This window comes from Nicotiana sylvestris, chromosome 6 (genome assembly GCF_000393655.2).
Source record: "Nicotiana sylvestris chromosome 6, ASM39365v2, whole genome shotgun sequence".
NCBI lineage: Eukaryota > Viridiplantae > Streptophyta > Magnoliopsida > Solanales > Solanaceae > Nicotiana > Nicotiana sylvestris.
In genome coordinates this window covers 77,708,223-77,723,081 of record NC_091062.1, presented here as the reverse complement: position 1 = coordinate 77,723,081, position 14,859 = coordinate 77,708,223, and positions in this window count along the sequence as shown.

The window sequence follows — 14,859 nt, the reverse complement described above, 5'->3', positions numbered from 1 at the left end:
GTGAAATTTGAAACTTAAGAGTTCTTGAGATTTTTCTTTGATTTTGATGCTAAATTCGTTGTTAAAGATGTTAACTTGGCGATTTGATTGCACGAGTAAGTCCATATGATTTTTTGAGTTAGTATGCATGTTTGGTTTGGAGCCCCGAGGGCTCGGGTCAATTTTGTATAGGTTTCGGGATGTTTTTACACTTAGAAAAGTTGTAGATTTCCAGTTTTTGGTATTCTGGAGTTTTGTTATTCGCGTTTGCGGAAGGACTCTCGCGAACGCGAAGGGTAAGTCAGGCTGAAGGACAATTCCTTCTACGCAAACGTGAGAAACAGGACGCAAACGCGAAGCCCTGGGGGTGCTACCCTTCGTGAACGGGACCTGCTATCGCGAACGCGAAGGCTTTTTGGTAGGGACAGGGGGAAGGGATTTTTGTTCTACGCGAACGTAGCCACTGGCTCGCGAATGCGATGGCTTGAGGAGCTAAAGCTCCGCGAACGCGAGCCGCTAAGCGCGAACGCGAAGGCAACTGGGCCTGACCCTTCGCGAACGCGAAGGCAACTGGGCCTGACCCTTCGCGAACGCGATAGGCCCTTCGCGAACGCGAAGAAGGCCTGTCCAGTGAATTAAAAACAATAGCAAATCGGGATTGAGTCCATAACTTCATATTTTCAAAACTAGAGAGCATTGAGGCGATTTTCTAAGAACAAGTTCTTCCCCAAAGCATTGGTATATGATTCTAAACCTTTTTATTTCGATTTCCCATTGCATTTCATCAATTTTCATCCAAAAATCTAGGGTTTTTATGGTAGAAATTAGGAATTTGGGTAGAGTTAGGGCTTTGTGAATAATTGGAATTTTGACCTCGTTTTGGACTCGAATTGTGAAACTAATTACATATTTGGGCTCGTGGGTGAATGGGTGATCGGATTTTGGTCCGAACCTCGAGTTTCAACTAAGCGGGACCCGGGTCAATTTTTGACTTTTTGGAGAAAATGATAGAAAACCTATAATTAAGCATTGGGTATGAATTCTTTAGCATTTATTGATGTTGTTAAATTAATTTGGGCTAGATACAAGTAATTTGGAGGCGAATTCTAAAGGAAAAGTGATGTTTGAGGCTTGAGTTGGTCGTGGAAGTTCGAGGTAAGTGTTTGGTCTAACCTTAGCTTGAGCTATTAGGAGTTGTGTCTTAATTGCTATGTGTTAATTGTGGAGTACGATTTATAGGCATGGTGACGAGTATCTATACGTCGGTGTCAAGCATGCCCATGGGTCTAGCGTTGTAATTGTTGTGACTCCGTTGAGATTTATTCATGCTTAATATGTTGATTATCATTGTTGGTTCCCTTGTCGGGTTGTATTTATTTATGATATTGTCTCTCTTGATGGGATGTTATTATTTATGGTATTGTCTCCCTTGCTGGGATATTATTGTTTATGATATTGTCTCTCTTGTCTGGACATTGTTGTTTATGATATTGTCTCCCTTCCAGGGATGTTGTTGTTATACTCATGTTCCCTTGCCGGGATTCTTTTAAGATTGATGTTGAAATGTAAATGGGAGTGGGTGGCACGCCGCCACGGTAATATATGAAATGGGAGCGGGTGGCACGCTGCCACAGTGATATTTGAAATAGGATCGGGTTGCACGCCTGCAACAAGATATATGAAATGGGAGCGGGTTACATGCCTGCAACTAGATATATGAAATGGGAGCGGGTCGTACACCTGCAACAAGATATATGAAATGGGAGCGGGTTGCATGTCTTCAATGAGATATATGAAATGGGAGCGGGTTGCACGCCTGCAACGAGATATATGAAATGAGATCGGGTTTGCATGCCTGCAACAAGAAAGAAATGAAAGTGAATGTTGTGTTTGTTTTCCTTATTATTGTTGGCAATTAAAATTTGGTTTCTTTAAATTCCTCTTTGGTATTTTGTTGTTATCTGATACTCCCTGTAGCATGTCTTCCCCTCCCATCTTTAACTGTAAATATCTACTTTTATTTTTCCGTTGTATATGATATAACTGCACAGGTTTATTTGGTAGTCTGGTCCTAGCCTCATCACTACTTCCCTAATGTTAGGCTAGGCACTTACCAGCACATAGGGTCGGTTGTGCTGATACTACACTCCGCATTGTGTGCAGATCCCAGTGCTGTCGCGCCCCCTTTTTCTCGCGAAATCGGGCTTGTGACATTTAGGAGGACAACTAGTTCCCTTTTGGTAATTGGGCTTTTGGAAATTGAAGAGTCGCCACCTAATGATTAAGTGCATTAGGACACTAAGAAGGGTTTGAGTTTAAAGAACCAGAGTTCGGGTAAGGGCTAGAAATTATCTCGAGGGGAAGGTGTTAGGCACCCCTCAAGATCTACTAGTGTGGTTCCCGGCCATGTTACAATTGTGACTTCACATAATCAAACAAGCAATTAAGGGCTCAAATAGAGGGGCTTGCATGGCAAATAAATTGAAAACTTTTGAGGAACAGCAAAGAGGGCAGAAATTTGAAAGATTTAAGCAATTCTAAAGAAAGCAAAGAAGGACAGGAAAAGGGGAGGGGAGGGGATCCTAGGTTTATGATTAATATGGATCACATCAATGCAATACCCAAAAATCGCTCCTCAGGAGAGGGGTTGCACGTGGTATTAGCGCACCGGTCATCATCCATATCTACCCTTCCCACCCCATTAAGGTAGTAAAGAACGGAATGGTGTCATTACTTATTGCATGCTAGTACCCGCCCCAATCCTATCAGTCCCGAAGGCATTTGGGACTACTAGTCCTAAAGGGAAGGGAGATATGGTTTTCAGAGTTTTAAAAAGGACAAAATTCTCGGGCGACAATCAATACATATAAGGCAGGTATGGGGATAACACATAACAGTTTAAAGGGCTCAAACAGGACTTCTCATTTAAAGACAGATTGTTTAGCATGTCTTGCATGTACTGGTTATGGTCTGAAATAAAATTAAAGCGTGGGATAGGCTGATTCATCACATATTTCTCAGATGAGGAGTCTGAATTAGCCTTCCCTGGTTGTAATTTATCAAAGACTGATACAGTTAATTAATTACCTAATGATTTGCCTAAGTGAGACCTATAGGCATGATATCTAACAGTGCTTGCTCTGATTTAAAAAAAAACTTATTGATTATAGAAAAAAATGGAAGTTTCGCAGATTTTAGACAACATTGCAACTTATTTTAAACTTGCAGATGACATAAGCGAATCAGATTCAAAGGTTACTCCTATAGGCACAATTTCTAGACGTTGTTGGCTTTAAAACGATTATGAAAGTGAAGGCGTCCTATAGACATGGTATCTAGAATGCAATTAATTATTATTCAACATATGACTGTTTGCCTAATGATAGATGTAAAATGCAGAATCCTATAAACAGGTTATCTATATGATACGCGGAAGTGGAGAAAACCTATAGACATGATCTCTATATATGCAGAAGTGCGGAAAACCTATAGGCATAATTTATATATGAAATGCATAAGTGCAGAATCCTATACTTGGGATTTCTATATGAAATATAGATATGCAGAATCCTATAGTCAGGATCTCTATATGAAATGCAGAAGTATAGGTTGTGATTGTAGGAATAAATACCTAAGATCATGATGTCTACCTGTATGCATACATAAGTGACCCTCTCCTTTTCATTAGAACCCCATAAGTTATTACAACATAGTGCAGACCAGAATGAATTAAGAAAGGGTGAAATTACATCAAAAATTAAGCTACAACCAATGAGCCTAATTCAGACTTAAAGTTCAACAATATGAGGTGAACCAACTTCCAGGAACAGATTTCCAAAGCCTTCTCTTATTTGGGATGGGTCAAAGTTCTCTAAGAGCCTTGAGTGGACTCCGGGCAGTGCTTACAACCAAAATATATTGCAGAATTAAGATAGTGCAGTATGGAAATGCCAGCCCTCAGATGTCCAAGTTCAGAGGGAACTCAAGGTCCCAAAGCAAGGCTCATAAGAGGGGGAGCAGAACTTAGAATCTAAGAGTAAGTGTAAGTGCATAGAGGGGATTTAGGGAGATCCATGGCAGGCTGGTGGTCATGCCCAGCAATCAGAAGTGCTGGCAAACCCCTGACTAGCCTATTAGCCATATTTTGAGAGTTGGGATCCATTGAGGATCAGGTTCAGACCTAAGCAGCAATTTAGATGCTGTCAAGCCATGAACCTTAACTCAAACACATAGAAGGGAGTGGGGTATAGGGAGTTCATAACAAACAGCAGATACAAAGAGAGAGTAGCATATTCAATACAGAACATGAATAGCAAATAGACAGGAATGTAGCAACTGTAAAATAAACACATAGGGATGGTGCTGAAATTGAAATTAAGGCATACCAGTTTCAGGGAAACAAATAAGTGAAAGCTGAAGTCTTGTAAACCAAATTGCAAGCAATCAGTGCAAAAGTTCTCACAAGAGAGTAGAGTATTGAAAGAGTTTGAAATTGAAAGGTGTGTGTGCAAAGTATTGAATTTGAAGTGTTGAACTGAAGGTTCAAGGTTGTCTAAGTGCAGAAGGGTCGTACCCCTTTTATAGTGCAGAAAACAAGTAGGAAAAGGTAAGGGAATAGTTTACAATCAATTACACAGAATCTCCCTTCAATTAAGGTATTCTGATTTCAAACAGATATAAGACAATTAAGGAAAGAATTGGATTAAAATATTTTCTAAAGTAGTATAAGAAGGGCAAATACATAGAAACTATTTAAGGAAAGAGTTTGATATCAACACGGTTTGTGCAAATAAGGAAAAGCAATCAATCAACAGCCAGTAAAATCAGAAATTGAGTTTTGGTATGAATGAATCCAACCAGAAAAGGTGAAGAAAGGTTTAATTAAAGAAAATCAGTAACAATCAATCGAACCTTATTAAAAAGGAATTCTGAATCAATCACAAATTGGCAACCTTTTTTTGAAGGAAGAATTCTTCATATATAAAGCATACAGACATGTCAAACATGAAAGAACTGTCATGCTAATTAGATATATCTAGTGTAGAAAAGTTCAAAGTCATAAACAAAGAAATTCAAGTTCAGTACATAGACTCGAAACGAGTCTGAGAAAGCCCAGAGTTCCAAAGTAGAACCCTAGTCTGAACACCAGATCAGAACTTGCCCAAGAAACCCCAAATCCTAGGGTTTCCAACTCGAGTAAGGTACAAAGAGGAGGAGGCAAGTAATTGAAACATGCTCAGGAATCTCTTTCAGAGACTTATGAGAAAAACAAGCAGATACAATAACAAGTTCGAGGCAAACATAGTGAAGAAACTGATTTGAAGCATGAAGAACATGTTTTAAGAAAAACTTGGAACTTAAATAGGTTCAGAAGAGAAAAGAGGCAGCATAGCACTTAAGAGAACAATCAAAGAACTCAAAAAAAATCCAGAAGAAGGCAAATAAGAACTAAGAGCTTAGTAGAAAATACAGTAAAGGGATACAGGGTTAAATGAACACATAAGATAAACGTGTGAAAGCATGATATAGAAATCAGTAGAAGAAAGAACGGAGTACAGTAGAAGAATATGCATAATAAAGCAAACATAAGAACACAGGGGAGGATCATGCGAGGCATAAAAAGAAAACATAAGAACATAACATAGGCAGATACACACAAAGAAAAGAAGAAGAAGAGTCAGAAAACATTTTGAAACTTTTTCAGAAACCCTAAATCGAAGAGAAACAAATTTTGAAAGAGAAGATTGGGGAAAACGTTTTAAAACTTCAGTAGAACACAGATATAGCATGGATCTAAGAAAATAACCCGAGAAAAACCTCGAATAGCTAGGGTTTCAGAGGAACCCTAGAAATGAGAAAGGCTTGGAAGAAGGTCCGATCTTGAGTCGGATGAGGTCAGAAAAGGCTTCTAGCGCTTGAATATGTCGGAGCATGGCCGGAGAAGCCATAGATCTACAGATCTGAGCAGGATCTAAAGAGAACCAGTAGGGTCGGGCTTCAAATCATCGAACAGCTTAGGTTTAATGGTTAGAGAGGGTGGGTACAGGCCATCCATGGCCTGAGAAGCCATGGATTCCGGTGAAGTAACGGTTGAAAAGGGTAGAAGTCAACTAGGGTTCCGAAGAACCTTCGAGAGAGTTTGAGAGACGAAGGGATTCAAAGGAGGCTAGTTAGGTGAAAGTGATTAGGGTTAGGGATGTTTGCGAAATTAAAAAGGAAAGGGGGAATTATGGCCGTTGATCAAAATGATCAACGGCCTGGATCAAAAGGGAATCCGGGCGGGTTTTTTTAATTGGGTCATGGGTCGGGTAAAAGATGAAATTGGGCCGGTCCAGATGGGGGTTAGGATTGGGTTACTTTGAGGGCTAAAATTGAAATGTAAATAGGCTGTAATTGAAATGAAATGAGGCTAAATGTTAAATAGCCAGTGTTTCCCTTTTATTTTATAAAAAATAGTAAAAATGATTTTAAAAGCAAATTAAAAGTACTGAGCCAATATATAAATATCAATTTAAAAATACTGGGACCAAATTTACAATAAAAAATGCTATTAATCTTAAAGTAGGCTATAATTGCAATTATATGCAATTTAGTCTTTAAATACCAAATAAATTTGTAAAAATATACAAAAATTATCTTAACTATATTTTGGTATAAATATGGGAATAAAATAAATCATTCACCAAATTGATGATTTTGGGAATAATTATGGATTTTGTACTGCTAAAATAGATAATAAATTGATTTTAAAAATCTTAAAAAAAATTAGGAAAAATACCAAAACTCTTGGGCATGCTTATTTATGCATGTACATGCTATTTTGAAAGTATTTTGTATATAAAATACATAGGGAAAAATTGGGTATCAATAGCTGCCCCTCTTTACCCGGGAAGGATGAAAGAGTTGCCCGGTAAAGCTATGATGGCCAATTTTGACCGAGTGAAATGCTTTGAAGAATTTTGACCGAGCTCTGGTTTCTGAGTTGCCGACATATGCCTGGTCTTACAGGAATCAGGTCATCTGTAGTTCAGGATCTATTGGCGGAATATACCGATGGAGATTTTGAAGAGCGAGCGCGATGTTCGGGTTGAGAAGGATGGTCAGAGTCTGATAAGCTGCGGGAACTAGAGCGAGATCACTCCTGCTGAGACGGTTGTTGCTAGCCGGTTTACTTGCAAATGAGCAATATGAACATATATTGTGCATAATTTTAAACGTGGTGCGAGTTCCCTTTGGACCATGAGTGTTGTCCTAGGACGGTTAGGATGACGCCCTTGAACTATGACATCCTGGAACATGAAGCGTATGATAAAGGATTCGCAAGCTATGAAATGATGTTCTCGGGCTATGAGAATGATGCCTCCGAACTATGATGCCTTTGAATAATGATATGCAAGAGACAAAATGAGGTCCTCAGGCTATGGCATGGCGTTCTCGGGCTATGCAAATGGTGCCTCCGAACAATGACGCCTTTGGACAATTTGGCGATCTTTCAGCCCATGAAATGCATAAGATGGCGATATTTCATCCAATACAACACGTAAATAAAAGGTGGCAATATTTCAGCCGATGCAAGACGTAAATAAAAGGTGGCGATATTTCAGCCGATGCAAGAGCGATAAAGTGGCGATATTTCAGCAATGCAGGATGGAGACAGTGCTTAGTCTCGGAAGGCAGAATAGTAGCCTTATGCAATACAGAGCAATGCAGGATGGAGACAGTGCTTAGTCTCGGAAGGCAGAAAGGCAGCCTTATGCAATGCAGAGAAATGCAGATGGAGACAATGCTTAGTCTCGGAAGAAAGGTAGCCTTATGCAATGCAGGGAAATGCAGATGGAGGTAGAGCTTAACCTCGAAAGGTAGAAAGGTAGCCTTATGCAATGCAGAAATGTAGATGGAGGTAGAGCTTAACCTCGAAAGGCAAAAAGGTAGCCTTATGCAATGCAGGAATGCAGATGGAGGTAGAGCTTAACCTCGAAAGGCAGAAAGGTAGCCTTATGCAAAATGCAGATGGAGGTAGAGCTTAACCTCGAAAGGCAGAGAGGTAGCCTTATGCAGATGGAGATAATGCTTAGTCTCGGAAGTTAGAAAGGTAGCCTTACGCGGGGAGTAAAGGGGTAAAATGATGATAGAATTTTCTTAGCTAGTAGCGGATCGAGATATTGCAACTACTAGGGATACTATGTCTGCTAGGAGCACTGTGTGCGGATAGAAGCTGTGAGTACGTGCAACGGTTCCGAGAGTTATATTCCTGAGCAATGTGAGTCTCGTGAGTGTATAGTATATTTGATGATTTTGCAACTCAAGTGCATGCATCCCAAGAAAAATCATGAGTTTGTAAAAGGGGGAAAAGTTAGTTCATATTCCCGCTGGCTTTGCTTGACCTGCTCGGCTTTGATCTGGTGATACTGTACGTATCATTGGGGTAGTATTGCTAAACAAGGCAATTTTAGTAACAAACATGCATGATTTAGTAAAGAAATGTGATAATAAATACATAATTAAGAATAGTTTTCTTTAAATTAACTGACGACGGCGACGTGGTCCAAGATACAGCAACTTCTCTCGCTCCAGAATTTTGAGGGTCCTCCTCAAAATTCTGCCCCAGTTTACCGGGCTACTGCTTCCGACAGCTGCTTGCGTCGAATGGCTGAAATCACTTCGAAATTTTGAGGGTCCTTCTCAAAATTCTTCCCCAGTTTCCAATAGCGGGGGGAAATGAAAATTTTATTGAATTATGACTGAACCCATAGGGCTGCCTACGTATCCCCATCTTAAACAGGAATCCGGTTAGGCGTAGTTCAAATTACATCATATGAGGAAAGCATAAAAGTGACACATAGTATCGCTTCACTACATCTGAATTGATAGGCTTCAGCCAAACTTCACCGTCCATTTCTGCAAGTATGAGGGCTCCTCTTGTTAGAACCTGGTGAACCATGTATGGACCCTGCAAGTTGGGAGAGAACTTCCCTTTGGCTTTATGTTGATGTGGGAAAATCTTCTTTAACACCAGCTGCCCCAGTGTAAACTGTCTCGTCTTGACTCTTTTGTTGAAGGCTCTGGACATTCTGTTCTGATAAAGTTGACCATGGCAAACTGCATTCATTCTTTTCCCATCTATAAGAGCTAGTTGCTCGTAGTGACTCTCTACCCATTCTGCATCATCAAGTTCTGCTTCCTGTATGATTCTTAAGGATGGAATTTCTACCTCGGCGGGAATGACTGCTTCTGTACCAACATATAGGGCGTTTCCCTAGTTGATGTGCGAACTGTGGTGCGGTATCCCAACAAAGCAAATGATAACTTCTCATGCCACTGCTTATGCTTCTCTATCATCTTCCTTAGTATCTTCTTGATATTCTTATTGGCGGCTTCTACAGCTCCGTTCATCTGAGGTCTGTAAGCTGTAGAATTCTTGTGTCTGATCTTGAAGGTTTCACACATGGCTTTCATTAGGTCATTGTTGAGATTGGAACCATTATCAGTGATGATTGACTCCGGAATTCCGAACCGACAAACAATACGGTCGCGGACAAAATTTGCTACTGTTTTCTTAGTCACTGCTTTATACGATGTTGCTACAACCCATTTGGTGAAATAATCAATTGCCACTAGAATGAACCTGTGCCCGTTTGATGCGGCAGGCTCGATAGGTCCAATAACATCCATTCCCCAAGCAGCGAACGGCCATGGCGAGCTTGTTGCAGTAAGCTCGTTTGGAGGCACCTTTATCATGTCTGCATGTATCTGACAGCGATGGCATTTTCGGACATACTAGATGCAGTCCGTTTCCATAGTCATCCAAAAGTAACCAGCTCGGAGTACCTTCTTGGCTAAGACAAAGTCGTTCATATGCGGACCACAGGTCCCTGCATGAATTTCTTTCAATACCCTGGATGCTTCCTTTGTGTCGACACACCTTAGTAACCCCAAATCAGGAGTCCTCCTATACAGGATTCCTCCGCTATGAAAGAAGTTGTTAGATAGTCTCCGAAGTGTGCGTTTCTGAGTAGGATATGCGAGTTCTGGATATTCTCCTTTCGTCAAATATTCCTTGATATCATGAAACCAAGGTTTTCCGTCTGTTTCTTCTTCTACATGAGTGTAGTAAGCTGGCTGATCATAGATCTTTACCGGAATAGGATCAATGAAGTTCTTGTCGGGGTGCTGTATCATGGACGATAGGGTAGCCAATGCATCGGCAAACTCATTCTCAACTCTGGGAACATGTTGAAACTCTGTCTTTGTGAACCTTTTCCTCAGTTCCTGTACATGATGCAGATAAGGGAGTATCTTGAAGTTCTTGGTTGCCCATTCTTTTTGGACCTGATGTATAAGTAGGTCTGAATCTCCGATCACTAGCAATTCCTGAATGTTCATGTCAATGGTTATCTTGAGCCCTAAGATGCAGGCTTCGTACTTGACCATGTTGTTGGTGCACGGGAACTTGAGCTTGGCAGACACCGGATAATGCTGACCGGTTTCTGATACTAGGACTGCTCCTATGCCAACTCTTTTGAAATTTGCTGCTCCATCGAAAAACATTCTCCAACCGTCATAGGATTCTGCAATGTCTCCTCCTATGAAAGATACCTCTTCATCAGGAAAATACGTATTTAGAGGCTCGTATTCTCCATCCACGGGATTTTCAGCAAGATGATCTACTAGTGCTTGTCCTTTGATTGCCTTCCGAGTCACGTAAACAATGTCAAATTCGCTTAGCAGGATTTGCCACTTGGCTAGCTTGCCAGTGGGTATGGGCTTCTGAAAGATGTACTTCAAAGGGTCCATTCTTGATATGAGGTAAGTGGTATAGGCACAGAAATAGTGTCTCAACTTCTGAGCTACCCAAGTTAGGGCACAACAGGTGCGTTCCAATAGAGAATATCAGGCCTCGTGCGGGGTGAACTTTTTGCTGAGATAATAGATGGCCTGCTCCTTTCTTCCCGTTTCATCATGCTGCCCCAGAACATAACCGAAAGCTCTATCCAATACTGCAAGGTAGAGTAATAGAGGTCTACCCGGCTCGGGCGGGACCAAAACCGGCGGTGTTGACAGGTATTCTTTGATTATGTCAAAGGCTTTCTGACAATCATCAATCCATTTGGTAGCGGCGTCCTTCTTCAACATCTTAAAGATTGGCTCACAAATCACAGTAGATTGAGCTATAAACCAGCTGATGTAGTTAAGTCTTCCCAAGAAACTCATAACTTCTTTCTTGTTCTTCGGTGGTGGAAGTTCTTGGATGGCTTTGACCTTTGACGGATCCAATTCTATTCCTCGACGACTCACAATGAACCCGAGTAGTTTTCCAGCAGGAAACCCGAATGCACATTTGGCGGGATTCAGCTTCAAGTTGTACGTTCTTAGTCTGTTGAAAAACTTCCTCGGATCTTCCATATGGTCATTGGCTCTCTTGGATTTGATGATGATGTCATCTACATATACCTCGATCTTTTTGTGTATCATGTCATGGAAAATAGCAGTCATGGCCCTCATGTAGGTGGCCCCAGCATTTTTTAACCCGAATGGCATCATCTTGTAGCAATACATCCACCACGGCATAATGAAAACCGTTTTCTCCACGTCTTCCTCATCCATCCATATCTGATGATACCCGGCAAAACAATCAATGAACGACTGCAGTTCATGCTTGGCGCAGTTGTCAATTAGAATGTGTATGTTCGACAAGGGGAAGTCGTCTTTCGGACTGGCCCGGTTGAGATCCCGGTAGTCGACACATACTCTAACCTTCCCGTCCTTCTTCAGCACTGGCACAATATTGCCTAACTATGGTGGATACTCTACTACCCTGAGAACCTTGGCTTTGACTTGCTTGGTGACTTCTTCCTTGATTTTCAAACTCATGTCGGGTTTGAACTTCCTGAGCTTTAAGTCCAGGCGAATATGTCCTCATATTCCCTTAGAAATTCCGTGTACTCTTTCTTTTCTAATGGTGACAGATAAACGCTGATTCGTGTTTCTTTGACATTTTCTGCATCTCCCAGGTTGACAATCTCAGTTTTGTCCAGGTTAGACTTAGGTCTGTTCTCAAAATCCTCAACCTTTTTAACAACCTCTTCTGGTATATCATCTTCTTCTAAGTCCATGTCCGTTTTTTGCGTTGCCTCGTCGCACGTCACAATCGTCGGTTCATCAAGATAAGTAATAGTAATGTTGTGTGAATAAAGTAAACGATAAAAAGTAATAAGAGCAAGATTTATAAGAAACTGAAATGCTTTGATAAATTTTTATAATTGTTTTGAACATTGGAGCTCATATTTCGATATAAAAAATGCAGAAAGAAAGTCAATTAGCGAAAAAATAAAGATAATGCATGGTGCTTTGTTCAGCCTTGCTACCCCGAAGCTTTTCGGGCCCTGGTGGTTCTGAGGGACCAATTGTTGAGGCGTGCCCCTCGGCTCACAGGTTGTCTAGAAGGCTTTCCTCCCTCTCCTCCTCGAAAATGACACAACAGTCCATATTGTCATCTTCCAAAAACAAATTCCTCATCGCTGCCAGTGCTTCCTCTTATCCCGATCCATATATGAGATTGGTGGGCTGGAAAGTCTGTTCCAAGCAAGGTATTGGATGCTCCAGTGGGTAGTAGGGACTGCGCCATGGTGTAGACCAGTGGTTGAATTCCTCCCAAGTGTATTCATATCCCAAACCGAAAGTGGTACCGTGTTTCTTCAACTTGATAGGCTTAGCGATTCCTTGGAGATTCATGCCAAGTTCCTTGCCAGGTTCGTATCCACACCAATTCAGTATACTTTCAATTTTGTTATTCCACCATTTATCCTTGTCCATGGTGTTGACTTTCTCAATGTAATGGTAGGTTTCTCCGATTATCTTCCTTTTTCCTCCGATTGTTGGGATGGTCTGGCGACTGTATATGGGATTGCTACCGTCGCCATGAATAATTACCTCTTGGTGATTCCACTCGAATTTCACTACTTGATGTAGGGTTGATGCCATAGCCCCAGCGGCATGGATCTAGGGTCGTCCCAATATCAAGTTGTAAGATGCTGGGATGTCTATCACTTGAAAATCAACGTCGAACCAAGCCGGTCCCATTTGCAGACACAAACTGATTTCCCCAATAGTGGACCTTTGGGACCCATCGAAAGCTTTGACATTGATGGCTCCATCCTTGATCTCATACAGGCTCTTTCCCAGTGTTCTGAGAGTCACCAATGGACAAATATTGAGGCTGGACCCTCCGTAAATCAGGACTCTGGTGATGAAATGATCTTCGCACTGCACAGTGATGTGTAAGGCTTTGTTGTGGCTTAGCCCTTCAGGTGGCAGCTCATCTTCGTGGAAAGTGATTTTGTGACTCTCTAATACTTGCCCCACCATGTTTTTCATTTCTCCTCCAGTTATGTTGCAGGGTACATATGCCTCGCTCAGCACCTTCAATAAGGCATTCTTATGCGCGTCAGAGCTTTGTAGCAGAGCCAAGATAGAGATTTGGGCTAGCATTTTGTTCAACTGATCAATGACCGAATATTCTTTGGCTTGTATCTTCCTCCAGAGATCATCAGGCCTAGTCTCAGTGATGGTTGGTCATCCAAAGGCCTGGTTACTGGACTCGGCTAGATGTTCTGAGGTACAAACTCTGTCGGTTCTTGTCATACCCTGTGCTGCAATTGCTTCTCTAGATTTGGTTTTCCCTTTCCTTCTATCCTCGGCGGTGTAATCCCATGGTATGGCCTTTGGGTTGAACGGTGTTACAGTCATCATGGCTACCGGGATGGGTACCTTTGCATTGGATGGTAACACAACCACTTCGAACGGTACAGGTGACTTTAGAGATCCAAACCCGACCTCAATAGGTCCTGGCGTCTTTGCAGAAGAAGGTGCTTCGAACTCAAGTGGTATGGACATGTCTACTTCAGCATTTTTAGAAGGATGGATCTGGACCACAATCGGATTAAGTGTAACTGTTGGTTCCTTTGGCTCGTCACCTTCAACGATCAAACTGATCGACCCTTTGGGATCCCAATCGTCCTCTATCTCAATCATATAAATGCCCCTACCCTTGTGGTCAGGCAGAAGGTTATTGCGGACATTCGAAGCTGGCTCCTTTGCTATGATGATCTTGTTCTCAATCAAAGCTTGGATCTTATCCTTCAGAGAGCGGTACTCATCAATGGTGTACCCCTTCATGCCGGAATGGTATGCACAAGTTTTGTTTGGGTTAACCCATTGGGAGGAGTTTTTGGGGTTTATGTCAGGGATAGGCGTGATATAACCAGCAACTTTGAGCCTTTCATACAGCTGGTCGATAGGTTCGACGATGGCGGTATACTGTTTGGGGGGGTCTGTGGTCGAAGTTTGGTCGGGGTCTAGAAAAGTTTTGGCGGGCGAGAGGTGGTTGATAGTGAGAAGGTTGAGTATTGTAGGCTTGATAGACATGTGCGGGTTGGGAATATCTAGGCGAAGTGGGCTGATATGTGGGAGGTGGAGGTGATTGGTAAGTAGGTGGTGGAGCTTGGTAGGAGGGTGAGGGTGCTTGGTAATTTGGGGTAAGTTGATATGTGAGTGTTGGGTAGGTTTGGTATTCAATTGGGGATTTTGTTCTTTGTGCAACCATCACGGCGCTCACATCCCTTTTCTTTGATGTGCCACCAGACTATAGAGCCTTGTTGGTGGCCTGCAAAGCTTCAAAGTTAGTGACCATACCACTTTTAATACCTTCCTCGATCCGTTCCCCTAGCTTGATGATGTCGGAAAATTTCTGGCTTTCAATCAGCATTAACCTTTCATAGTATTGTGGGTCTTGAGCTTGGATGAAAAACCTGTTCATTTGTTCTTCTTCTAAAGCCGGTCTGACCTTAGCATCTTCTGATCTCCAACGAGTAGCACACTCGC